At 36.5% G+C, this 26,500-nt stretch overlaps 1 protein-coding gene and 1 long non-coding RNA gene across 2 annotated transcripts in view; one reads left to right on the top strand and one right to left on the bottom strand.

The window, feature by feature from the left end:
• Positions 1-5,981, top strand: part of LOC308176508 — a 6,698-nt gene extending 717 nt beyond the window's left edge. Inside the window, exon 3 of the long non-coding RNA XR_013938290.1 lies at positions 588-5,981. This is a non-coding gene — a long non-coding RNA (uncharacterized lncRNA). The remainder of the gene's footprint in view (positions 1-587) is intronic.
• LOC308176504 (uncharacterized protein) overlaps positions 1-26,500 on the bottom strand; it is a 424,460-nt gene that overhangs the window by 38,850 nt on the left and 359,110 nt on the right. The window contains exons 34-38 of the mRNA XM_080552300.1: positions 15,997-23,588; positions 15,311-15,450; positions 13,334-13,471; positions 12,322-12,382; positions 1-44 (exon numbers count right to left, since the gene is read on the bottom strand). The exon at positions 1-44 is cut by the window's left edge and continues 18 nt beyond it. The gene's annotated coding sequence lies outside the window, so the exon portion shown is untranslated. The remainder of the gene's footprint in view (positions 45-12,321; positions 12,383-13,333; positions 13,472-15,310; positions 15,451-15,996; positions 23,589-26,500) is intronic.

The following is a 26,500-nucleotide window of genomic DNA, read 5'->3' on the forward strand; positions in this document are numbered from 1 at the left end:
GTGAATAATGTGGTCTCCTGGACTCCTCTTGGACTAGTGCAAGGCTATTGTAAAAATTAGGAAAAAAAAAATGAAAGTAAGGGAAGACTGGTAAGTCATATGAGAAGAGCAAAACCACACAGAAGAGGAAGCCTATAGGGGCAAATTAAATCAGCTGTTTGAGACAGCCCTACAGAAGGCAAACCATATTAAACAACTTAATATAATTTGTTCCCAAAATTTAAATGGAACTACCACTCAGGCTCCTTAAACATATTAACAGGTACAATTAGAGTGATTTCCAGTGATTTCTCAAATAAGTGCCATGTCCATCAAGGACATCAGGGATCAGAATTGGTCCCTAGGGGCTTCACAAGGGTACTCATATTAACTTACTTCAACTGTGATTCTTGCCCTTAGGGCAAATAACATAATTGCAGTGCAATGTGCATTTGGCCTCAGCCTGCTTTCGCTCAGTTTGCATAGTTCTGCACTTTCCTATTGTTTCTATTGTACAAAATGCCATTGCACCACTTTGATAATGTCTGAATATATCAAAGGCCAGGGGGATTCTGTTATGTAAACACATCATTTATTCCTATATACAGCAATGATTACCTGACATCAAACTCATCTAGGAGCATGCTGTGTGACTACAGAGTAGGCGGTCTTACTGTTAAAGAGCCCTATCGATTGACAAGCGTTTGGAGAAGAGACGATGAAGGGGAAGGGTGTTCTATCAATAACTTAGAGCCTAAAATTCAACAGATAACTTAAACATGGACATTTTCCTGTTCCAACCTCTTCCAAAACTGTGACAAACCCCCCAAAAACCCTGCTCTCTTAAGAGCCACAGAAGACAGGGTAACAGCTCTGTTCTGCCTTGCTTATTAGCATCAAAGTTGAAGACTAGAGGATGCAGCAACCTGTGGTTACAGGTAAGGTGAGGATGGACTCCCCATCACAACATCCACCAGCTCTATCCAGGCAGAGTGATGGGATTTGAAGAAGAAACAAGATAATCACAGGCTCCTGATACAGGCAACTGATTTAAAGATGATGGCCCAGAGAGTCCAATTTATCAATGCATACAGAAAAAAAAAAAAAAAGTTACCACAGTGTTACCAAAAGGACTACTAAGAAGATTAGGAGATTTAAGAGGTGGGAAGTAAAAAGCATAGGGTTTTTGTTTTTTTTTTTTTTGAATAGCTAAGGTACTTTTCTATGCAATCAGATTCAATTTCATCATTGTGACAGAGAAAAGGTATGAAACATTAATGATCTGTACTGGACTAAATTGTTAGATGTACGCAGGCATACTGTATTCTAAAGAAAAATGTATATGAACATAAAAACTTTCCCACTACATTTAACTGGTATCTCAAGTAGATGCTTACAGGTATAGTTCTCATATACGGATATTGCGGTAGATTTATCTCTTTTCACCCGTTTGTGCTATCTAGTAATTTTCTTCAGACTCAGCAATTCTCAAAAAAAACAGAAGAATGAACTCTCCCTCTCCTGCACTGACACAGTGAATTCTCAGAGTCATACCTTTTGACTGTCCAACAATTTCTGGAGCTGCTTTGGTTTCTCCAGAGACAATGCTCTAAATTGAAAAACTCACTCCATGAGAGCATTTGGAGACACCATCACTTCAAGTGAATTTCTAATTTTATTTTTTTTAAAGTTTGTGGACAACACAAAGAAAACAGAATATAGGCTTCACTTCTGTAGAAAGATGCTGAAAAACAAAACCAAAAGCCTTTAGAAGAAACAATTTTGATGAATAAGTTTCACCTAGAACTAAATTTCCTGTAAGCACAATGATATGATGTCAGATTTTCATGTCAAATAGGTAGAACATCTGTGTAATTTCAATGAACTTGAATAAAAACAAGAAAAAATATGTATTCAAAATAACTTTGCTTGCAGGTTAGACATGAAATTGTTGACATATTTAGTAGCTGTTTGTCTGAAGATCTGACCCACAAGCTGTATGTATCTCAAGCAGAAAGAATAAGAGAGAGTATGAATTAAAAGATGAATTTTGTATGAAAAAGTGTCTAATGAAAACGTCTGTCAGAAAGACTCTACTCAAATGTAATTTTTCCATACTGGAATTTATGGTTTTTCATTACAAATATTTTATTTTATGAATGGACTTTGTAAAGAAATCCAAAATATTTAGAGACTAAAGTTGTTTTAATGTTCTTACATTCATTGTTTCTGCAATACAAAAAGAGAAGGCACTATTATTATTAAATAATTTAAAAACATTTGACATCTAATGCAGAAGTTTTTGTCATTAAACAGTATTTAATGTAGCCCAAATATACACTTGCTGCAAAGACTGCTTAGAAGGATAACTGGTCAGTTTTGACTCATTGCAGACGCAAGTTTAGCCAGAGGTCAAGGCTTGCTGAACTCAGTATAGGTTTACATCCGTCCTAGAAAGGACATTTCTAGAAGCCATGCAGACAGATGATAAGGGCTGATAAGACTTAGCATCTGGAAAGGGAGAGCTGAGAAGTCACAGGCAATGAATCTAGACTCAAGGACACTTGAGACAACCATACAACTTGTGCCTTCCAGACCCATGGAGGATGTCCAATTTACCCAATTCTTGAAACAGGCTTTGCAAAAGATTTCTGGATTGGTTTGTCTGTTATACTATTAGCTCTCTAGCTGAAGTATGAAGGAGTTGAGGAAGGATCACAAAAACAGACAATGACAGTTTTGAAGCACTTTCATGCCTTATCAAGTTCAGTCCAAAACAGGCATCACTTTTGCACTTGACAGTACTTTTAACATGCTCAAGGGCTGCAGAAATTTACATCAGCTGCCTGAGAGGAAATTGAAATTCCTGGAGCTACATTACTGTTTTCAGTCTACCCAGAAATTCCCCTTTATGCAAAAGCCCGATTCCTTAGAAAGCTGGTTAATATAACTTCTACTGACCAGGTGTCTGAGAGAAGAAATGAGGCCATACTGAAAGAGGACATTGCTCTTTAGAGACAAAGAAAAGACGGCATGATTCCTACTCACCAAAAATTTACTAGACCATATGTGGACAAGTTGAAGTAGCCTAGCATCTGGAAAGGGGGAGCTGAGAGGCCATATGCAATGAATCTAGAATCCTTCACCAGGTTCACAAGGGAAACTTTAAAAATAAAGTTTGACCAAGTGAAAGAAGGTTCAGCACAACAAAGAGAACCAGAGGAACAAAGAGTACGAGCGCGGGTACAGCTGAGTTGAGCTGAAAGCTGGAACAACTCTCAGTGTAAGGTGAATCTCAAATTTGGAGCCTGATAGGGCAAGAAATCAGGAAGACTTCAATACGTATGAAAAATATGTTCAGACTGCAGAAAGGAATGTTTTTATTGGGTTTCAAAGAAGGGCAGCAGAAAAGAGTTCAGAGAGGAGAACAATAAAAGTAGCTCAGGTAACATTTATGAAGGGAATGGGTGAGAATTCTGGCAAGAATAGAAAGGAAAATGTGGTATCTGCTCATATGAAGCACAGAAACAAGGCTTGATGAAAACTTATATAAAAAAAAAGGAAAGATAAGCTCAAGTTTATAAAGCTTCTCTGATGGGGAAGAGAGTAGGATGGAGAAGCAGCATTATTTGGCCCTGATTGCAAGCAGAGTTGGCAAGTCTGAACTAACCGGAAAGTGTCTTGGGAGATCTGTCTTCTATTTATTTTCTTCTGTGGGCTGGATTTTGCATTGTGTAGTCTTTGCTTAATGTACATTGGCTATTAATGCATTCCTTCTAGGTGGGCTACCGTTTAACTTCTGAAAGGGACTGGTGTTAGTTTTAGGAACTTAGGCTGTGTATGTAATACAACATGAAAACTATACAGAGAAAAATCATAGAAAAATCTCCAAACACTACTCCACAGCCTTCCTCTTCAGGCCTCCTTTAAGAAACCTCATGCAAAAAAATTATCCTCAGCTCGGCTGTAATTTCTTTCAAACACATCCTTGATCACCAAGAATAATGACACTCAACCCTCTCATTTCTTCGGGCAGTGTACAGAGACTGTATTCAGTGAGACTACTGCATCTGCTCCCCTTATGCATTCTGCAATCCTCCAATAAGGTTACTAATATACAAGATCTTTGGGTTAGCTCAACAACGTTATGTTGCCACTCAAAATATAAGCAAAACTATAGTTTTTGTAAAAGTAAAGGTTAGAAATTTCAGAAAGTGATTGTCCAGAAGAAGATCTTCTAGAAGGGATAAGATCTGTTATTAGACTGAGAGATGGGATATAGATATATTCACTAGTACTAAAGGCCTGGCATTAGTCATCACACACAATACAAGTAAGACTCTGTCAGAAGGATAAGTTTGGCAGTATGTAACCTCCCTCATATTTGTCAGTGTAAACTCATTTCTCCCAAGCAAATAGATTTTGAAACAGTGTCATTAAAGTATTAGCATTTTATTTTGTACTGGGCTAAGTGTGCTAAGAAGACAAGGAAAAGAAGGTAGAAGTAAAACAGTATGAGACAAGAGAACACACAAAATTCCTTAGATATATATCTCTGTCTTAGGGTAATGTTTTTGTGACACATTCAGAGATATGTAGAAGCTACCTGTATTCATCCAGAATTGTGGCCTCTCAGTAGAAAAAAATAACAACAATAACAAAGCTGCTTGGGAGGATTCTGGAAGTTAATTTATTTGCAGAAAAAAGAATGCTTAGCAAGGTACTAAAAATGTAGAAAGGATGGGGGCAGACTGAAATTTTGCAATGTAGTTTACCTGGGCTGTGAAGTTCTTACAGTACTTGTAGACTGTCATATCGTTCTGTTTCAAATTAAACATCTGCTTACTAAGCAAACTAGTTTAGTCTTTCCATATCTTAAGTCACTCATATGAATGTAACCTAACAATGATAATGAATTGTCCAGGATAGGTATGTATCACATCTAAATTTTGCTGTTAATAAGAAGAAATAAGGTTAGACAATTCCTGGATGATCCACCAAGAGAATATATAAGCTGTTTACAGTTCTCTCACCATGTTGGAGAATACATGTTCTTATAAATAAGCGTGGGATGCATTGTTAGAAAGAATACACTGAATTTATCCAACTGAAAAATATGAGAAAAAATACTTTTCTAGAATGACATTTTTGAAAGACGTCTTTTGGTGCTTGATTAAAATAATGTGGGAACCGATACCAACAGGTAAGTTTAATTGGAGCTACTCAAAAATGAAGTCTATGCTGATTATTCACATGCTGCAGGACGTTGGGAAACTTAAGTTCAGCTCTGCGGAGAACAGGAAACTTGAACAGTTCCTGGACAAACCGTAGACATGGAAGTGCTATAAATGTATATTCTTTGCTAAGACAGAAATATCCAAATAAATAGGATAATATTCTGGGGCCAAAAAACAGCACAATTATGTTGTAAATACACAGACACATATAAGTATATAGTGTTACAATCAATTGCATAGAAATTTATTGGACTCAGTATAATGACTGTCATGTGTAATCACAAAGAATCAGTCCCTATCCATTTCATATTAGTGTTTTTGAACTTCTATTGACATCTCATGTGTGGCCCTAAATGCTTGTTTCCTGAGTGACTCATCAACTAATTCATCAGCTTTCTGGAGTGCCCTTACATTTCAAGAAAGCTGTCCTACTTCTGCAGCATGAGAAATTAGAGCATCACAAGTGCTACGGGCACTGTAGAGAAGAGTAATAATCTCAAATGTAATGTTTAAGATGGATCAAACCAAAGAAAGAACAATCAGATTATCCAAATGTATTCATCCCAGCAATCTCCCTCCGCTGTAAGAAAGAATATACGCTGTGTCTTCTTCGGCAAATAAGTTTGTGTGAGCTAAGAAATTAACATTGTATAAATAGAAGGACCCAGAAAAGCCACTGGGCTTGAATCACTGAAGCCAGCAGGAGTTTCCCTCAGATTGCAACAGACTTGGATCATGTCTGTCGTTGGCATGGAGATACTGGGCCTATAAAACATTAGAAAAGTGAATTTTTATTAAACAAATTATCTCAAGACCTTGAAAACACGTACAGTACTTTTTGCTATTTAGTTTTTCTTTTACTGGAAGCAGTAAATGAGAAACATTTCCTGCACAGTTTATTGAATGTGTTTGTGCTTAGTGCTCAAAAAGAATATGCCACAAGGTAGTCAGGGCCTTTTATAAAATGTTACAGACCTTTGGGGAGCAAAAGTTAAGAGGAAGAAAAAAAAGTCAGAGAGTCAGAGGGACAGCAACTGGTGCACATTTCTGTTACTAACATATATGGTGGCCAAGGAAAGCATCACATGCAATTAACAATACACAGCTGTAGTCACACAATGCATCTCATCTGTGCAAGAGTAAAAGTTTATACAGCTGCTGCTAGCTACTCAGGAGTCACAAATGCAAACACATGATTGCATTATATTTACAAATTTCCTGCAGAACATTCTGCATTTGTATGGATTATATTACATTCACTCCGAATTTGATGACAAATTAGTGTAGATTAATCTCTTCTTAGAAATATGTGAAGCTTTTAACAAAGTGTACATAAACCAAGCTGCTAGTTGTTTCTCATTGTTAATAATGAGTCCTTTTAAAATCCAAAGTTTAGAAGTGTTACAAGGCATGCTACTGGGCTTTCATTCATTATATTAATAAAACTCCATAAAGCAGACTGTTGCTGCCAGAGGGTATTGCTCCTTTCTGACAGGTACAGTGACAGACACAAATTTTCTATCTCTGAATAGTACTATAGATAATATCAACTGAGACAAAGAGAACAAAATGTATGACAATTGTTCAGTCTCATAGCAAAGAGATTTGTAGCTAGCTACTAAGTATGCTTCCCAGCAAACAGACTATGTTGTCCTATGTTTACATGGAGGAGTAATATTTTCTTTGAAAATTCAAGGGCATTTGGTTTGTTTTTACTCTACTTGAAAGATTGTTTTGTTTGTCGGTTACAGCTAAACAGGTGTGGGGTCCAGCCTTTTTATTTTTGCCAGCAAAATGACTATTAAATGACCATTTGTTCCAGAATACTAGCAATATAATTTACAGTAAATACCTTAAGCAAACATTTTTCTCAGGTCTTGTTTTTTAGTAATAATATCCAGAAATGAATGCAACTCCCTCTCCCTCGTTCAGTACTGGCATTTCTAAGATGCCTTTCCCAGTGATAAGACAGAAAAACCTTGGGACCAGTCCAGTGAAGACAGGCAAGTCTCCTTTTTCCTCTAAAGTTTAATCTGTGGCTTCTGGGCCAGAACACCCATTTAGATTTCCCAACAAAGAAAAATAAAAGAAAACGTTTCGTTAAAGATGCGGGGAAGCCTAAAGAATATAGTGATAGGACTCTGCAAGCATGTTTCTCAGGCTTCGGTCCATTCCTTGGATCATTCCTAAGACTATTTCCCCTTCTGATGAACTCATGAGAGTTAATCTGGGGTCTTTTAACTGAGTACTGTAAATACCACAGTGACTTCTGGAAGAGAAAGAAGTTCTTGATCCCAGTTCCTTTACAATAGGGGACTTTGTAAGTCAGAATTTAGAACTAGATCTAATAATGAAGGCATGAATAGTAGAGTTGATGCCATATTCTCCCCTCGGTGTGTCTCACTGAGCAAATAGATCATAGTAAGGACAGGAGTTCTTCATATTGCTTTTTCTAGAGCCATGTAAACTGAAAGCCAATAGCTCACCAAAGAGAGAAAATGCAGGGTCTACTTGCAGATCATCCCAGCTGGGTGTATACAATCTCAGTCTGGCAACAGAACTAGAAGGTTTTAAACCACTATTCGTAATTGAAGAGATCACTATCAGCAGTGTGTTCATGAGAACTCCCTTATCAGAGCCAGATCCAAGATTAAACTAGCTCAGATCTGGTTTCCAAAAGCCATAATAGGCAGATGCCTAAAGAGGTTTAAGAACTGGACAAACATATATGATATTTTCTTCTACTGCTCTTCCAACCTTCATCTATTTTAAGCTCAGAGGACTTTGTAAAACAGACGGGATTATGCTTGTTTTGTAACTCTCATTATATTTCCATTCCAGATGTTTTTCTAGCCTCACCTTAAGTCCACATAAACTTTTAGCATCCACACCATCATCTGACAACAAGCTCCATAGGTCAACTACATAATGAGGCTACTACATTGTTTAACTACTCATTTACCTGTCTCTAACTAGCCTTGTTTGATGTCTTCACCATCCTTTATGGAAAGGATGGAGGCTAATCCCTCCCAGGCATCTCTTACATTATTCTTGAGATCTGAGTAATGGAAATTCACAGAGTATTTAATATCTTTATGCTGCAGCCAGACTCAAATGACAAGAATGATCACAATTAGAGGGCAGAAATCCATAAAGTTGGAAATTCATCATTTCCTCTGTGACTTCAATCCTCTCTGATTAAATTTAAATTACAATAACTCTGCAAACAGCTAAATTGTTCCAGCACCTGATACCCATTCCAGAAAAGAATACTTGAACCCATCTGTTGTACTGAGATGCACCCTTTTAACTTGCAACAGTGACCACTAAGGTCAGTTCTAGATTATCTTGTTGTTGCAGGAACTAATTCTGAGTTCGCTTACAATCCACATTCTCTAAAATTAACCTCAAGCCTTCCAAAAGCTCTCATTCTGTTATTCAATTCATTGTTATTGGCACTAAAGCTGAGTTTGTAAGTAACTATATTGTGTTTTAGCGCCAGCAGCTCCATTTATTATGTTCCAGACATAATCAAAACTTCTCTCAATATTTTTCCACTGTTTTCATTGTATTTAGCTCTCAGACTCATCTGGTAATTTGATATTCCAAATTGGGAATTCTACTAGGCAAAGGAAAAAGGAGACTTGCCTGTCTTCACTGGTTTTTCTGTTTTATCACTGGGAAAGGCATCTTAGAAATGCCAGTACTGAGCGAGGGAGAGGGAGTTGCATTCATTTCTGGATATTATTATTGCCTATTGTTACTAAAATCCAGGAATTTCCCAAGACTACCACACTCAAAATTGAAATAGTATCAAAGAGAGCGTTAAGAAAGGATATAAAATCCATGCTTATGTCACAGAATTTCCAGTATTTTTTAATTGAACACTGAGCTAATTAGGGAAAATACTGAGTGGTGCAATTAACCAAATAAGTAACAAGTGTCAAATGACAATGGATGCTTCACAGGTTGAAATAAAAAATAAAGCTATAGCGCATTAAATACTTAATACAGTACAAAACCAAAAATTCTAACAACCATGACCAAGATACTGTAGTCAACGATGTTGCTGTACATAACCATATTGAAACTATTTGAAAAGAACAATTGATTTGCAAAAATATGCAAGCAAAAAGTTGTTTTTCTGTATGACATCTACTTGCAAGAAAATAGACTTCAGCAGCAAAAGGAAAATATGAACAAAACCTAAGCACGGCACAAGTAAGAATGCTTTCAAAACCTAAACCCTTGCATGCACACAGGTATGATACATGCTTTCCGTCACAACAAAGAAGGATCTGATAACCCCTGGAAAGTGAGTATCTTTTCTTGCACATGCAGATGCCTGCCTTCCTTTTCCCTTTGTGTGCTCAGTGATAGGTTCCTCTCCCACCTGTTTTTCATAGACATTAAGTAAGCTATGTTGCAGCTTACTAGCAACAGCTAAAGTAGCACTCAAGTGGCTGGAGATATGGTTTTCTGAGAGTTTGACTGCATTTTCTGAGAAGCAGATGTCCACATTACCAAAAGGAACTTCAGATGGTATTAGGGAACTATGATCACTCAAGGGATATTACATTTCTGTATGTCCATTCCTATAGCTGAAACAGTCCAGCAAACTTTTAATGGAAACTTCCCAGATTTTTGCTGAACAGTCCTGTAATAAGCTCAGAAAACATTTAATTGGAATCTGATAATATTTGTTCTTCTATTGAAGACAAGTTCATAGGTAGTGGCATTCCCTAAATACCAGGGGGTCTCAGAAAACTTTAACAAATAAGAGGTACTTTGTTATAAACAGACAACTTAGGTCATTACATAGACTTGCTGATATATCTCTTAAGATTGAAACTAGTCATGAGGCAGGATGCCAGTTTTTCAGCCTGGTCTAACTTGAACTCTGGCAATCTGAGGCAACAGAGATTGTCACTACTAATGTACAACCAACTTACTGATATTTTTCTGGGTTCAACAGATCCAAGGACATGATTCATAAACCTATATGGAATTTATTCATGTTACTCAGAAATCTTTTCTAATAAACTACACACACCAGGAACCTTGCAAAAAGCATGTCAAGCTACTTTGCAGAACACCGATCAATACTCAAATGTCACTTGTGCAGAGAAGAGTAACTGTGTCATGTTAGTGAATGAAGCAACTTCTTTCTTTTTTTAGTGTGTGTTTTGGAAGCTACCATTATGCTGATCCAATAGTTGAACTTCTATTTTAAATAAGGTGAATATTAACCCCAGACATATGCAAAGAACGCACCTGATAAAACAATTATTTTTCTTTATGAACCACATATAAAACACTCATTCTGGGTGGAATATATACACAAGGGAATATATACTGCCCACCTTCATATTTGTGAATCATGTTCTCATCTTCTTAGCCAATGCTTTTGTGATGTACCTCCTTCTCAAATTAAAGAAACTAATGAGGATCATTAGGGGAATTATCATGTTTTTGTTTGTTTGTTTTTTAAGTGGGATTTCTAATATGCTCATCTGTTATCAAATTATTTTCATTGGAGCTAAAATCATCCATACCACCAAGTTTATGTTCTGGATGGAAAAAATAACCAAGAAGCCTTGTGTGTATGCATATTGTTTCTAATGCCTTCCAATCTAGCCTTCTGCTGTCATCACACTTTAGAGTCTTTATGTCCAGTCACCACAGTAGTCAATAGATTCCCCTTGGGTGTCATCATTTGATAAAGTGGATGATAGCCTCAGATTTAACTCCCACCTTAAGCATGCCTCCAATTCTACTTCACCATGAAGGAACTTACTACTGAATGCATTTCAGCTATGTAAGAAAGACAATATAATTACGTTCTTTCAAGGCAAGTACTGCAGTGAGATTATCTGCATTGTTTGCTAAAGAAGTACCTGAAATAAATTTTACATCTGAGCATGCTGTTCTCCCAGTACTACATATGTGACTAAGAAGAAAAGAATGAGAGGAGTTGGGAGCTGAAGGGGTGAACTATGTAGGAACCAAACAGAATTATGACTAAAAAAGGGCACCTGAGTTTCAATTTACTTCAAGATTTTTGGATTGTGATTTTTTTTATTGACTTCTCCATAATGCCCTTTCCATATGCCCAAAAGAATACTCTTTTCCATTGACATTCAATACCACTTCTTCATATTTCAAAATTTTGTGCTTATTCAGTTGGCCTTGCTCTAAATGGTTTTCCTGCCTATGTTGTGTTCACTTACTGCAGATTTCTGGCCCCCAAGAAACCAGGATTATTATTTTTTTTTTATAACAGCCATTTGTGCCATTTGGCAACTCAGGTGATGAGACAAAACCCTAGAAAATAAACTAATATTGATGGCTCCTATTTTTTTTTTTTACTTCTCTTGATTTGCCCTCTTTATTTTTGAGGACATCTGAGAGAAAACGCAACAGGAGATTTTCTTAGAACAGGTTTTCTGCTCTTAAAATGATAGTGTCCCTATTATTATAAAATGAATTTAAGTAAAATGTTTTGTCTCTCTCCAAGATATCTTACAAACACCAGAGACAGAGAGAGAAAACTAAAGAGACAGGGAAAGTTCATCTATAGATTTAAATACCTTCAGATCCTTGTCTGTCTTTAACCATATCTCAGTAGTACATTTCTCTTTGCTTACCAAAAAAACTCAGCAGAAAAGCAGTTGGGGTATACTGCCTTAATCAACAGAGTAATTATTATTATTTTTTTAACAGCATATCAGCATGAATAATTGAAGAGAAGACAATGACACTGCAGGTCCTTTCTACCTGAGAATGAATAACAAGGCCTTAATGTTGCTGTATTTCATAGTAAACCACAGAACAATTAAAATAACTTATAACAGTTTGATGTTCTCTTGTTTCTTATTAAGTTTTAGAGACATTCTTTTACTGAATCCTAACATACCTTCCTTCAAAATCTGTCAAGAATTAATAGTTTAAAAGGACACAGGATAGCTGCTCAGCACATGTACTGACAAAGGGATCTGTTACCTTAGTAACATGGCTGTATGGCACTTCCTCCGCTTATGTTTCCAAACATGATTTTCATATGGCAATGCTCACTTGTGTATTTTGCTTAGTTATGTTTACTCACCGTAGGAAGTTTAAGGCCATGTCTTCATACCAAGTTACACTGCTTTAACTGAAGGTCAGATCTGAAACCAAGTAGGAAATAGGTGATTTTACGTATTTCACTTGAGCAGGGACTATTTGGGCTTAGAACAAGTCAGTTAGGAACAGATTTAAATTAAGTTGAAACAAGTTGTCTTTGAAAGGCAGTAATAATGTCTCTGGGGATTTGTCAGAGTGTAACTAAAATCTGTGCAAATCCATGTGCAATCCCTAAATAAAAGCTCATATATCCTGGGAGAAACCTTCCAATCCCAGGGTATGCACAAACATAGCTTTTTATGCTGCCAAGCCATGCCTTTTTCCCTGGAAAAAAAAAAAAGTTTGTTTGCTTAATTTTGCTTCACAGTGACTTTTGCCTACAGTCAGCAGACTACCAGCATTGCATCGTTTCTGCAGCACTGTAAGACTATTAACTATGCCATACCAAGTTACTATCTAGACTTACAGTACCTAGCATATTGACTTATTAGCCAACAGATCTTAAATAATTATTCTGAACTACTGACCATGTAGCAGATTAAACTGATAAAGACATGAAATTTATGCTTTTGAGATATCTTGAAGGGGTGTTCAGCAGTAATGTGCATGTGTTGGACTGGGAGAGAGTCAAAATGAAGTCCAATTTACATGTTGCAAAAAGGGATTGGATGGGTAATGAGATCTGATATCTCTATTGGTATAGGATAGTCATGGCTTTTAATAGATTATCCTAGTGTCCATATAGATATTTACACAGACATTGATTTCCCACGTTTTTGTCCCAGTGCTCCATCCTATTCCCTAATGCTGATGGGCAGAATGAGAAGCCAACCCTCACCAATGCAGCTGATACATAAATCAACAGCATGGCAAAAACACTCCACTACCAACTTCAAGGCTCTGCCACTGCTGCAAAGGCTGACACAAACATATCTGACGTTCCATTGCTCTTTGGATAGAATTGCTATAGCCACTTGCAATCATGTGATACTTACTGCCTTCTCCTAAGAAATACAGGCTGGCTCATTTCTGGCCATTCAGCTCTGATTCTTGAGAAGACAGGCTCTTAAAGTCTTGGAAATTGAGGGTATGGTGGGTATTGGAATTGGAGGAGAGACGAAAAGAAAGGAAATCTATGTAATGCAGAAAAAAAAATTGCTCAGTTTGCAATCTAACGTCCCATTTTTAAAACAACTCCATATTAAACGTGGCTATGATCAGCATATCATTAGGATCTATTTCTAAAATGTTACAAAGTCTGTCTGTCTGCCTTTGCATGGACCAGGATGCTGCACTGGCAATCAGGAGTAATTTCATATAGCAGCAGGTTGGTTTTGTTTTGAGAAAATCACACACAAAACAAGCATATTTTTTTTTGAATCATTCTCCTTTAGAATAAAAACTAACAAGAATATAAAAAAAAAAAATCCCATAAAATAGATGGCAGCAAAAATTGAAGAATAACATATTTTCCATAATGTAGAAAATTTTTTGTTGTTGTTGTTGTTTTTTTTAATTTACCACTTCACGTGGCACTAAATACTGTGGGAACAGGGGCAAAATCGCACATTCACAGAACAACAGAAACCATGCAACTATATGCAGTCAATTACTATATACTCAATTTCAAACAAGTAGAAAAGTAAAGCTAGTTACTTCTCTTTGGAAACAGGTGATTTCAGTTAACATGGAGAGAAAAATTATCATTAGGAGTACAAATAATGAATGTGTTCTTCTGCTGCATGCATGTAAAGCCTGAAAAGTACCCTTTCATTCCACATTCTGTATTACAGCTCCAGTCTTAGCCGAGAATATCCCTAAGTTTAATGGGTTAAATGCTTATTATACCACTGTCTTATATGTAACATAAGGTACCTACTACAAGCCTACTCTTCATGCAAAATTGCCAATTTATAGCAATATTCCTTGTTTAGAAAACAAGGCTATCCAAACACTATAATTACAATATGCACCAGCAGGCATAACCCTGCATTAATGCACAGACTCCAGATACATTTGTCAAATAGAGTTTTTTTTCTCTTTGCCTCCTTCTCAGGGTACTTTTAAGTTCAGGGACAGAGAACATGTCTTCATTAGAAACATTAACATTCACAGGCTGTAGTAAATTTTGACAGTGAAAAGGTCTCTGTAACCTTTAGTTGTGCAGAAATTTACTTCCCAAGAAAATTACAGCTGGCACTGTCTTAATTAATGCTAGCTTTCTTTTCTGAAAATTGTGGGCTTGTCAGTAAAAAAGGCAGAAAAACCTGAGTTTAAAAGACTGGACACAAAAGACGCATAGAAATAAAGCCTTGCAAAATTTCATAATATTGCTCTGTTTTTGTTCTACAGTATGGAGATGAAAAGATCTAATTTGATTTTGCCAAATGGAGCAACATATATGTAATATAGAAATGATTTGCATTCTCTCTTTTGTCTTTGAGTTTTGTCATGTAAAGAGTGCTTTTTTTTTAAGCCATTCTTTTTTAAAAGCAATAGGTCAAATAATATCTATATCTGAAGGGGGAGGGGAATAAAGTATGACTTTTTTTTTTTTAGCATTTCTTTAAATGCTCCTAGTAAATCACAGCTAACAGTAAGAATTACAGCAGTGTTTTTCACATGATTTTTAATTACTTGACATCTTTTTCTGATTTTTAGAATGATTTTAGTATTAATGTACAAATGTATTTCTTAATATTTACCTACATGTCTCAGAGTTATATTTTGATAGCATAAATACTTCCTCTTTGGCATATAAAGAATATTTATTCAGTGACTGAATTTTGATTATCATGCACAATAATCTTTAAGTGCTTGACAAGGTGTTAAATATATACATTATTTCTGAGCAACATTTTCTTACATGCAGGTTGGATTAATGTTAAAAGCAAATAGATATTTTCTTCCTTTTTTCTTATGTCTGAAAAGAACAATAAGATGTTTCCATATTAGTGGTCATATATTCATACCCTCATATTCTCTTTTGAAAGCAATTTCCAGCATTTTGTGTTTGGAATTGTGCAGTTCCAAGCTCTATCACTGGAAGCAATAACGCTCCAGCTCCACAGAAGACTCTTACTTATTACCAAGACGTGACACCACTTTGGCACTAGAAGAAGAACCAATACTGCATGTCAGCTGTTCAAAACATTTTATGCAAGTTTCTACAAGCACTTTAAATTAAGGTGCCCTGTATAAATGGTTTATTCATGTTTATGAAATGATTAGTTGGTGCCACTACATCCTTTAATAACTTATTGTGAGACATGTTATAAAATGCATCATCAATAAATGCTTAAAATGCTGCCACAGCAAGGTGATATGCTGCTACAACAGTATTTTAAGACGTACGTATTGTTCAAATAGTTTGTCTGCTGTTTCAATGCATACTTTCAAGTTTTTTTTTTACAAGCATGTTATTGAATGCTGTACAAATAATAAAATATTTATAAATATCACCTTAAAGTGTTACTATGTTTTCATAACTTTAATGTACAAGCCACAGAGACCGAGCAAGCGTCAAAAGTACAGAAGTGTAACAGAAGAGAAAAATCTCTATTTTAGAGGCAAATCTCTGTATTATCTCCCCGAGACAGAAAAATTCATAGCATTTCCCAGACACAGGGGCTGTATTATTGAGGTTTGAACCACTAACCATTTAAGAAATTGCCATGAATGGGGGGCCAGGAGGAAAGCAGGCACCTAAAATCTGAAGACATGAAAAAATGTCACACACAAAATGTTTTGACTGTTTATAGCACTTGGCAATTTTACTGAAATAATAAAATCCCAGTGTGGGCTATGGAGTCCATATGGACAAATGTAGGATTAGGGCCTCTCTTTGCTACTTCCTATACTGGAATACGAACAGAATAACATTATGGACAAATATGAAAAAAGGAGTACAGTCATAAAGCAGATGCTGACTGGGACATTAGTTTATGCATTTATCTGCTTCTCAGCTTAAACACAATAAACACAAAGTCTTAAGCAATATTCCAAAAAGGAATGTAACCTCAGGAAGAGAAAGCCAAGTTCTTTGCTTAAAAATGGTATGCTAGTAACTTCAAGAACATAGCAAGTGAGGGGTCTAAGCATATACTTAGCCAAGAAATGCAGTCAAATTTTCCTTGCTCATTGTCAAATTAATTGAGCTACTTACATAAGTGAGGAGACTTGAAGAAAGCACTTCCAGATATTGGCTCCAAACATTAGGATTTCCATTCCTTTCTGTGATCCCCTGTGACCTTCAATCATTTATTTACAAACAGTCAATGATGTGCCTTTGTTTCAACATGAGAAAATGCAGGAACATGGGTATTTGATAAGGCCAAAGAAACCCAGCAGGAAGAAAAACAAACTTTATCCTTGAAGGGAAAAAAGCTAAAAGCCAACCCTAGTGAAACACACTGTATATTTACTCCTCGTGTAGGGGACAGCCTCACTCATATACTTCACACATGCTCACCTCTGGAACAGGGTAAAGCACTATCAGTCTCTGAGGAGGCTGCTGTCAGAGCTCAGTGTACACATATCAACTTCATTTAGCATGATTCTGCCATCTGTGCTGGTCTGAACAACAACCAGCATGATCACACCATCTTTTTGCCACCTGCACAGTGGTTACTGAGCTCAAGCAGGAATCATTTGAGGGGCATAAACACAAACATTGCTCTGCCCCTTTCTACTTTCCCAGATGTCCACCAAAAATGTGCAAGCACAAACACATTTCCTACAATCTTAGCTGGAGGGATGCAAACTCCTCTAAGTCGCTCCCAGCACATGCCTTAATTTGTGCTGCATGGCCAAGCGCAAGGCCAAGCTTTAGGTCACAGAGGAGCTGTACTAAGTGGTCAGTACTGATGTGCTCCTCTTCCTTTCCACAACAGCTATTCCTCATTGGATGTGATTGATCATAAACATCCTAAATTGTTGAATATTTATCTTTTAACACATTGGCGTACATAAAGGAACTCTCAGCAATTAGCATTCCTGAATTTGTCTTCTGTAAATTTATTTTCTCAAATAATTTTTTTGCATGATTTATTAAAAAATAAAGCCAAACACTTGGTTCTTAGATCCTGACCCTCTAATCACTCACATATGTGCCCATCTCTCGCATGTGCTCTTTGAGACCCCAGTAGTCTCAAATTGTGATTTATCTTGTATAACTAATGCTTCTAGGTTTTTTGGTGCTGACAGTATGATTTTTCACTTTCTTTCCTGTCAATTTCCAAGTACTGCATAGACATCTTTTCTATCTTTCTTCCTTCATTTTAGAAGTAGTAACAAGATATTTTTTAAGATCTTCCCAAAATTCTTGTCCAAATAGTTTTTAGTTTCTAATAAATGTATAAAATTACACATATATGGACATTTATATATATATAAATCTATATAAAAATCATGTAATTACTAATCTGCTTGCTTAAGCTTTATTGCTTTATTATTTTTATTGAATGACTGCTTTAAAATTTCGTAACCTATCAAGTCTTTCATATTTAAGTGACTCCCACAAATGATTTCTGCCTCGAATGCTCTTATATTGATATGACCTTCCTTCACTCATTTCTGCAGTCCAGCTGTGTGGCCCCTTCTGTTCCACTCACCTATGGGCTGGGTATAGCTAGTAAAAAGGTTTGCTTGCTTTGTAGGATCAAGAGGATTCAAGGTTGGACTGCAGGTAGAAAGGATGTTGTGGGAGACAGCGTAGCAAGAATCCAGGTTCAGAGGAGTTCTGATTGTCAGTGGTTCACAGACACCTACCATACAACTGTACTGCAACACCCTTCTGGTACGTCCCTTGTTAAAATAAGAAAACTTACTTCTGCCTTTATGCTATTGCATTATTGCTATTGCATTATCAGAGACTTAGTTTCTCTAAAGTACAAAGAACGGGGAGGGATTATATACACCACTTCATTTACTAGTTTATTCCATTGTTCTTCTGTTGTAAACTCAAGACTGAGATCTGACAGCTGAGAGGTATTTTTATTACCAGTACCCTCTGGCTGTTTGGAGATGTCTGTAGTCATTCTGATGCAAACTTAGGGCTCTAATTTATCCAGTCGACTTCATAAGAATAAACTTAACTGGGTGACTATTTAATTTAGGATATTTACTTATTCTTTTTTTTAAAAAGTATGGAATCTGTGTTACATATTTACCTATTAAAGCATTATATATCTGCTTCAAAAATCTACAAGTGGACTTACAAGCACTGTCATTTACTAACATACATAAGTAATGCTTCATTTTATTCTTTGGTACGTGACAGCCTTGAAAATACTTATTTCTGCTTTTCTGGGAAACTGTAAATTTCTGGTGTGTGTGAGCACTCTACAATATCTTCTTATTAAGTAGATAGGGCCCTAGGGACATAATAGTATATCACAGTATTTTTGCCTAACTATAGTTAACATGTGACACTTCTATTTGCCCCAAGATTATGTACAAATACGTTTCAAAGATTTTCCTAATGATAACCATGATGTTTCATCTTGCCCTTCTAATAATAACAACAGTTCAGCTTTCCTCCTCCTCCTCTCTCCAACCCCACCCCCCAACCCTTTCTTGGTGAGCCTGACATTCAATTTGGAGAATCTAATGCCAGCAAGAAATCCATTTGTACTCCAGAGAGTAGTAGGCATGCCCCTTTGAATCTATTTTTAGGTTACTGTAGAATAAATTGATATTTTCTTTCTTCAGTCATTTCTCTCCCAAGCATCTCCAACTTTTCAATGTTTGCAAAGGAGAACTTTATGCTTCATCTTACTGAAAATATTTTGTGTTCAAATTGAATGTTCACTGGTACATACAGTGACATGGCAAGATTTGTTGTACAACTCTACAAAGGAGGAATATTTGCAACAGAAGAGTCAAAAATAAGTTTACACTCCGAGCAAGGCAAAGTTAGGTTGGATATTAGGAAGAACTTTACTGAAAGGGTTGTTAGGCATTGGAATGGGCTGCCCAGGGAAGTGGTTGAGTCACCATCCCTGGAGGTCTTTAAAAGATGTTTAGATTTAGAGCTCAGTAATATGGTTTAGTGGAGGACTTGTTAGTGTTAGGTCAGAGGTTGGACTCGGTAATCTTGGAGGTCTCTTCCAACCTAGATGATTCTGTGAAAGTTAAGACCATAGATACTGTAAAGATATTTGTATTTGCCAGAGCAATCTGTAATTTGCCTGTTTATAAATAATTATTCCATTCCTTCAAATAATTTACTGTTCTGGTTGACCTTTGAGACCAAGATAACCTAACCTATAACCTAACTAAAAATTATTCCACTTAGAGAGCCTATATTACACAGGATTTCAGCACTGATCTTTTAACATTTCTGAGCTAGTACCAGTCCAAGTTGGAAGTAAATCATGGTAACTTGGTAACTGGTAACTTGGATCCATTACTTAAACACCAGTTTTTCATCCCAACCCTGAAAGTCTACTCAGGTTGAGTAGATACATACTTCCATTACACCTCACCTGTGTATTCATTGTCCACAGAAGACAGGGGGCTATGGTTGATAATTATTTCTTTAATCTTACTTCTGATTTGTCCCACTCATCCTGTGGGAGATCTCTGTGGGCTTCTGTAGTTCCCTTTCTCTGTCCTCTCCTCTGAATCTGTCCCTGTGGCTCCCATCTTACTTCCCCATTTCCAAGAGAAAGGAACTTGCAGTCCTTAAAAAGAAGGAATGCACTGACAATTATTATGTTCTGTGTAAGAAGCAAGAGCTTTAAAATGTATTTTCTCCCACATACGTTATTCTTAAAGTACAACATGATTTTTAGACTCTCTCCTTATTTGTTTATTTTTAGCACATATCAAAACACAGCAGTTCTCCCTCCAGGCTATATTTGACAAAGTTACAGAGACTTTCCAGGCCACCTCAAAGCAGAGGTTAATCCAAACAATTTAAACCTCTCACTGTTCCACAGGAGGATGGCATTCGATTGGATTATTTAGGGAGGACAAAATGTTTTTGTTGATGAGAGAGATGAAATCCTCAGAGAGTGAAATCAATCTTACGTAGAGACCCTGGAGCATTGATCTTGGTGTACATTGACAATTTCTGGTTGTTTAGCTATTTGGAATGACCACACAAAATGAGTAAGTTGTTATAGTTTTAAGGTTTTGGTATTTATTGGCAACCCCAGTGCTCATATGATTAATCACACATTCAGACTGTGAGCTCAGTGGAAATTGACTGCAACGCAGCAGAAACAAAGTTTTATGTTATCATTGTGTAATAAATTGAAGCTATATCCCTAAGCAGATTTGTCTTCAAGTTTCCAATTTGTCTTGTTAAAAGTGTTGTTTATACAGTAGTTAGCAAAAATGCAAGTAATTACACACAGAATTCATTCTAAGCGATTCTGTATATATTTTTTTCTTTTTATTGGTTTTCTATCTTCATTATCCAATATTCTGTTATACCTAAGCATAAACCGCATTCAGGAAAAAATCAAAAAATAGACAGGTCATAAAGCAAGCACTTGCTTATATTGAGGGCAGCATTTCTTGGATATAATGCTACAAGACAAGGCCTTCTGAACAAACTAATCCAAATGCAAACATCCTTTAATAAACCATTTTTCCCTTTGTAGTTGCACTCTCTGATGCTTACCAGTGAGAAGTAGAACAGAAGGACAAGCATTTTGGTTTATACGTTGTATTTCATTTAACAAAATAATATTTATGTAGAAAGTTTGAAAGAACATTCTTTCAAACACTGCTAGGCTTTTACAAGTGCTTTTTGCATTGTAAGAATGTCTGTTCCTTTTACCAAAAACCAGATGGAAAAATAAAAACATAGCTATAATTGGAAATTGGAGAGCAATTTGGGGAATGCAAATACTGAGAGAATATATTTAAAATGAGGAGTGCTAGGTAGAGAAATGTACAGAGTCTGCAAAGGAAGGAGCTGCTCCAGCTATGGTGCTGGTAGAGACCTGTGCTGCCACAGACTGATAATGCTTTATAGCCTTTCATGCTTGCCAGTGGGATCTCACTATAACCTCAAAGCAGTTGCTAGGATGTACTTACTCAAGATAAGAGCAAAACTGTGGAGCAGAAAAGGGAAACCCTGGAAGGCTGGCCTTGTGCTTCCCTAGAGAGGCTTACATACTTGTAATGTAGAGAAACTATATCCAGATCAGGAGAGACCTAATTACAGAGCTCAGAGATGTTAATGACACACAGAAATTTACATGCAGCTGAAACTATGAATATCTCTATACCAGCAGTCATATCTCTACAGGACTGGCTTCCGAACCAACGTGCTGTAATCTGGGAGCTTTTTCTCTAAGGTGGAGCCTTTCAAATAGTCAGGGACATTCATTTTTTAAGTGAACAACACTCACCATAAAAGGGCTTGCAACAATAATTCTTCACATTTGTCTTTCCATCTTTTGATCTCAAAATCCTATATCTGATTTGGACACAGTAATCTCCAAAGCAATGAATACCCTTTTTAATTTACTGACACCTTTTAAGGACAAAATTAATGAATGATTTTTCTTAGGTTTCATATTAGGTACAATTTTTTTTTAATGCTTATATTTACTTTGCCTATTTGTGTAACACTGTGGTTGCCCAGCTGACTTACTTCTATGTTCCTTGTTTCTCTTTAGCTTCAGGGAAATATCCCTATATCTTTACCTGTAGTGGTGGTGATAAGGAGCTGTCACAGCTGCTGTCCATGCACTCCTCAAACCAGAGAGTACTGTAATAAATCCTGTTTTATTTTATGGACAAATAAATGCTGAGGTAAAATATTCGAGGATCGTTGCTTGAATACTCGCCATAGCAGTGCTACTGTAATAACCACTATGACATTAATTTACTGCAATGTGCCGTAGGAAGAAGGAAGAAGGAGGGAGAAGGGCATTAAAAGAGAAAAATTACTATCCTTCGGATTTATTGGGATTGGCCTTCCTCATTTTCAGCCATCATTAGTTGATTAGGTACTGATGACAGTATGGACAAGCGTGCTAGAATAGTTGGCTAAGAAAAGCCCTAAAGGTACTCTGTTAATTGAGATGATGTTCTTATTGTACTTACTGAACATAACTGCAGACAGTGAAATAAGAGCTTAAGTGTTGTGTAACAGACCACATGAACGTTCACTCATTATTAGTCTGTAAAGGGGTGAAAACACTGTATATAGGTTACTGTTACTACAGAAAAAGAGATAATATTAAAAACTGGAGGAGACTGTCTTTTATACAGCCTTCTGGGAGGTGTTGAGAAACCTGTCTAATGTTCCCTAGTTCCATTAGGGAGACATTGCTTTATCAAGGGAGCTGAAAATTGGCTTATATCTTCATTTTCTAAGAGGTATGCACCTGAACATAACAAAATAACGAGATTTGCCTACTCACTAGAAGCTTACATGCTATTGATACTCTTTTGGTGCTTATATTCCACCTACTTTAAATTTTAAGGTAATTTAGAGAAAATGGCAGAGAAATGCCACTATACTTCATTCGATCTTGTTTGTGAAAAGTCAGCATTATACAGAAAGAAGGAATTGTGTGCATCTCTACACAGAACCTGCAAAGCAATAGAGACTTGGATTCAACAGTAACATTTTGGTAACAATGAGAATGCTATATTACCAATAACTGCATGACATTAAATAATTTCATATGGATATTAGCCTGTTTCTTGCTGTGGCCAGGGTGAATTTCAAACTCAGTGCCTAGACAGTCACAATTAAAAAGCCTCCTTGAGCTTCAGAATGGAATGGACAGCAGTTTGAAGGATTCTTTGAACTTCGAGACAAATCTCAACTCTTTTCAAGCCAATAGTCCTAGGAATATACTGTCCAGAGAGCAAAATAATCCCAGTGCATTATGCACTGTGTTCTTAAAGTTCAAATTTGAAGTAAATTTGCCCTCTTTCAGAAAAGTAAGCAAAGTAAATCTGATCATTATCATGTTCACCTTGAATACATTCAGTTACAGGGCACATGTCCTTGGAAATATCAGAAAATTTGTACAAAAGTCTGTAAACTCATAAAATGCAGCTTTTATTACAGACAGACATTATTCCTATTCATGAAATTCTAGTGTCAATTTTGTTAAAAAGAAGTATTTATGTTTACTAACCTAGTACGGTAGATCACCAGGGTCTAGTTTTGAACACTCAGCCTTTGACATGGTGAATGGCAGAACCTTGCTTTCCTGAGCCGAACAGGAACTTACTTCCTTTGGTCATTCATGAGCTAGGAATTTCTTCTCACTATATCAAGATACAGTAAAAAATAAAATAATAATAATAAAAAAAAATCAGTGAACTAGGAATACTCAGAAGCATGAATCAAAAAATTGCATAGAACTTTATAATATGCCTATTAGGAACAGTGTACAGGGGGCCAGAAGAATACAAAAAGCCACATGATTTCTGATTTAACTAATGCTTCAAGTACTTTAACTACACAGTCAAATCAGAAATTACATACTATCGTTGCAAATGGTCTCTAGTACAGTTTTCTTATGGGACGCCATTAGCATTCAACAGCTTCTTCTGCCATCAGATTCTTTTTACAATAAATATAGTTCTATCTTTAATGCCCAGTGAGATAATAAATGGCATCTCCTTCTTTCAGACATCCGTTGTGACTTTGGCGTTCACCTCAGTGGAAAGGGAGTAGCGACTGATCATGTTATTGGGTATCTAGACACAATTTGGCAGCATCTCTAGCAAAAGGCTTTGAAACTTAAGCAAGTAGTCTTAGGGAGCCACAAGAAAAATTGAGAATATTTGAAGAGTTAAGATAAGAATCAAGACATCCGAAAGAAACAAGAGGTTCAGGATCAAAGACGTAATACTCTCGAAAATGTTAGTGTAAAAATACCCCTTTTTAAAATACTTATCCAAGTAAGCACTAACAAGATCAGGCTTTTGCAGTTTGTATTGCCGGGTTCCAAAATCATTGTGATTTTGGATTCTTGTATTACTGTCATAGCAGTGACAAAGAACAGATCTGTTTAAAGTGTGCTTTACCAAGACTTGTCAACGTTTGAACTAGAAGAGTGATACATTTGACAGGTTTTAGAGATACTGTTTCCTACCACTACCTCAGAGGGCTGAAACAAGAAACAGAGATCTACAAGACCCAAGCATTAACTTTTTCACCAGGTCTTGCAGTTGGCCAGGCACAATGCTGTTAATTATATGTACTCAAATTTAACTTCATCTATGCAATAGATGTACGCCAACATGCTTTTGCAAATAACCAGGTGCCTTAGGAGTGATGAAATTCAAACTGAATTTCTTGCAATGCAATGTAAGATGGTATACATTCATTCCATATGGCGTTAAGACCATTCCTCAGGCCTCTAGCACCTATGAAGCAGCTCAGTTACAGAGTAGTGTGTTGTATCTTTCTTCTCCCTGTTTCTGTGAGATAAGATTAAAACAGGTAACATATTGGCAGAAACCACCTTTGCACCAAGTCCAGTGAACAGTACAGGTAGGTGTGTGATGTTATTCAACTCAGCTGCAGTCCACATTCGATTAATTTCTTAGCAACTTCCTACTAGTTAATATTGGACAGTAAAATGGCATCTGAACTTCCTGTCTCCAGGTTGATAAAAGAGAGGGTTAGGGGCCAGAAAAAACACCTAGTATTTTATTTTACTTGTTAAAGCTGAGGAAGGATAAGTCTCTTGGGGGGGGGGGGGGGGGGAGGGGAGTTAATGAAAAAAATCTTCAGAGTGTTTAATTTTACTACATATAAGTCTGTCTATATAGTTCTTAAAGAAGGTTCAGTAGCTAGCAAACCAAATTCTGATGGACGTGTGTACATCGTCATTAAAACAAGCAGAAGTACATCGGGGGATATGCCACTTTTTCCCCATGCTATCGTTGATATCAAGGGAAAGATAAGATTTATTCCACCTCATAAAGTGTGACCACAGTGTTTCAACACTTCCAAAATCTTCTTACATGTTACTCTCATCCAAGATGACCACCACTTCCTAATGCTCCTGAGCAATGGGAACTCAGCTTCCCTGCCCTATTATTGCTCCTGGGGAAAATGAGGCCAGTCTCTGTGATCATAGTCTCCTAAGCCCTGCTTAAGGACAGTTGAAGAAACAGAAAAGTATGGAAAAGGAAAGGGGATTATGGGAATTTATAGGTAGACAGAAATTGTAGCAGGAAGAAAACAGTGAAGGCATTATTGGTAGATAATAGGGAGACATGCTCAGATATCAGACTACAGAGGAGAAGCTATTAAAGTGATGTAAATCCAAAATTATAAGAAAAATACATCATCATGTTTCTAAAACCATATCTTTCTGAATTGTAGAATCTTCTAAACCAAAACAAGTTGCATCTCTGGTGGCACTCCCAAACAACCTAGGGAGATTAGCAGTGTTTGACAGATTTTGATTTTTTGGCAGTGTTCATATTTTGTGAAAAAAATAACATTGCCCTTTTTAATATACATCTTTGCTATATCTGTCTTCACTGACTTTTCTAAGAGACCAACAGACTGGGTGTCTGCTAGATTTCAGAACATCATTTGCTTCTTTTTTCTTGTTTTGTTTCATTTTTTGTTTTGTTTTTCTATCTCCTCTTACTCTCCATTAAGTATTTCTAGGCTCACTAGAACGCCAAACCTTTAGGCAATATCTTGAGCAGCTGCTATAAAAACAACTGATAGTGTTTCACAATGTTCGTCATTCCCATAGCACTTTTCCAACTACTAACCCAGTAAATCTTTTTAATACTGCAACATATTTTTATTTTTATTTTTTAAATAAGCAGGATACACAGACCATGAACTTGGAAAAGGAACGAGTGTATTGTTTTTTTTTTTTAAATTTCCTTTCGTGATCACTATGTATAAATAGCTGTGACTACAGAAGATCAAATAATTCATTATTAATAACATTTGTTAATTTAGCTCATTTTTTCCCCTCATAGGTAGCTTATCCACAGATCCTGAAGTCTGTCACACATTCACAATTTCTAAGCATTTATTGTTTTGTTTGGGAGAACAATTCTTGGCATATTGTTGATTCAGAAATTGTTCATTAGGAGAATTTTCTATTTATGTAGTTCATTGAACCACCTATGGCTATGGCTTTATACTAGGCAGCAGCATGCCTCAATGGCTTTATGCTTTCCATTCCAACTGCTCA

This window comes from Anser brachyrhynchus, assembly GCF_964034855.1.
Source record: "Anser brachyrhynchus genome assembly, chromosome: 12".
In the NCBI taxonomy this organism is placed as follows: domain Eukaryota; kingdom Metazoa; phylum Chordata; class Aves; order Anseriformes; family Anatidae; genus Anser; species Anser brachyrhynchus.